Raw genomic sequence first — 2615 nt, forward strand, 5'->3', positions numbered from 1 at the left:
AAGAAGAAGGAGGTGTGGCTCTAGGGAATGGTACAGACACCACTGCCTTCTTCAGCAATGATAGCTTTGGCCGTTCAACGAGCACCCCCACAGAAGTTTTGCCCAGGAGGGTGTATAGGCATTTCATCGAAGTCAGCTTTGGTTAGAGACTCCCTCCTGGGTTTCTTCACCTTCCCCTCCACATGTAGACTAGGAAAACACTTAAGGATCTGAGGGACAGTTGCCTGCATTAGGATGGCCTAATCAGCAAAACGCAAGTTGGTTAAGGGAGGCAAGTACCGTCAAAGGCTACCATTGTCCAGCAAGGCCTTGAAGAAAACATCATCCGATGGGTGTTTGCCTAGGCCCCGAACAAGCTCAGTGTGAATGATTTCCTCTGGAGTCACCATGGGCCTAATGCTTTTGTCCTCCCTCATGAACCTAGATGGCTCGAAAGGGGTAGTCACGCCAATTTACATGCCCAAATGGGAACTCCCACCTTTTACCGGACACAAAAAAGAAGTGCCACTTCATCCTTTCACCCTATTGTACTGCGGCTCTAAACGAGCCAGCACCTTGATGGAGCAAAAGCTGCCGGTGTTCCCACTTTGCTTCAGAAATTTATGAATTATGAGGAACTTGCAAGTAGTAAGTTCAAGGTGCTCGAAACCAACCTCCTCCAACACCGACCACCAGATAACAGAACATGATACCAGGATCCTCCACACATTTGGGTGGATTTGGGCAAGTGCCAAACTCAAGAAGTCTAGCACATCGCAAATTGGATGGTAGAAATTCAGCCTAAGGCCATTGGAGAACATGTTGGGGTACAAAGCTACCTTCAACGCGTACCCTTTGGAATCCACGATGCTCTTGTCGGGGAGTGGCACCTCCAACTCAACAATACCAACCACCACGAGAAGCAGTCAAATCTCTGTGCCTCAATACGAACCTCTTGTGGGTCCAAGTTCTTGGGGTTTCATGAGGGACCGAAGGGCTTGACTGACTTAAGGTTTTTAGGGGCAGAACGTGAGGAGTTCTTTGGAACCATGAGGATGCAAAGACGGAAGAAAGGAAGGCAAAACACATACGGGGAAAAGATTGAAGAGATTAGAAGGAAGCCCGAAATGCTCTGAGAAAGGAAGAGAAGATAAAGTGGGCTCCAACAACAAAGGAGTGGGGGTTTAAATAGACCCCAGGCAATGGTTAGTATTCAGGAGTCATGGTAACGCACATGCCCCATGAAGCCAATGAGCCAAACATGAATCCCGCAGCATGACACATGGGGGGAGCCACCTGACCCCATCAATGCTGAAAGAACAGAACGAATGCAATCAAGTGCCATATTCAACCTTTAGAAAACGTGCCAATAAAGTTGGGAAAGGAATCATTGCACAATAGCATTAAATGACGAAAAGACCATGTAAAAGTAACCAAGAACCTAAAACGTGGATGAGTTGGGAGGATGAATGGCCTTCATTTCAAGTGAAGAGGAGCTTGACGGCTACAATTGTGGAAAAATGGTAACATGAGGACAAAGACAAGAAGGAATTCTCATCAAACTAGTCTAATAGGAGTTGGCGGGGTAACTGGAATGAGATTTTTCCCCTAGCTGAAAGCCTAGAAGGCAAGCCTATATAAAGAAAGTCTAGTTTGGCTAGATGGCCACTTAGTTTGCTTAGGCTACCTGGCCTAAAAGCTAAGGCTAACCCATTACCACATTCACACGGGAAACCCAAGGGCAAAGACGAAATGGGCTCATCGCCCCAATGCTCCCTTAAGACGTCTAGCACCCGAGAACCTTCAAAGACAGGTGGGTGGTAAATACATTGACTCTTTGATCTCCTGACAACAAGCATAGAAAGGCCTGACGACGTACACTTGCCAAATAAAGAGGTCAAGAAGCCCCACTACATTAATTGCGCCACTCTAGGTGTCACGCTGCATTAAAGTATCCTAACTAAGTGAACAATTGAGGAAACATATACTCCTTAACGCAAGGTATTGGCAATCCCCCCTCAGAAACCTAGTATAAAAGCCGATCTCCAAATACAAAGAACTAACTATCTCTAATTCCTCTACACTCTTACACAAACTACTAAGGATATACTAATTTAAGCATCAGATACTCTCCGACCTCCACCAGAGCCCTCAACTCTCTATGTTTTTTTCAAAGTGTACAGGTGAATGACCGAAAACCCAAGTTGTTAGAACCTGGACCAAAAGTGTACGAAACACGTTAACACCATGGTTTAGGATGCTTAACCAAAATCTCTAAAATTATATTAGAAAAGTTTTAAGTTATCCTTTAAGACTACCAAATCTATCATTAAGGGAATATTTGGTTGCTTAAAGCATTTCAAAATTTTATAAATAGTAATTAAATGATTTGAGTGAAATGTTTTATAGGGTTTTGGAAAAAGAAATAGAAAAACTTGAATAAAAATTAGTATTGTATTGGAGTTTATAAAAGTGAATAGATAAAATTAAAAATTTACTTGAATGTAATATATTATTATTATTTTTGTTTTAAAAGTTGTATTGAAATTTATAAAAGTTATATTGATTTTTGTATTTAAATAATGATTAGATAAAAAGTTTAAAATTTGAAATAGAGAATTATTTTATATTTAAAT

The sequence above is a fragment of the Carya illinoinensis genome, chromosome 2, assembly GCF_018687715.1.
Source record: "Carya illinoinensis cultivar Pawnee chromosome 2, C.illinoinensisPawnee_v1, whole genome shotgun sequence".
NCBI lineage: Eukaryota > Viridiplantae > Streptophyta > Magnoliopsida > Fagales > Juglandaceae > Carya > Carya illinoinensis.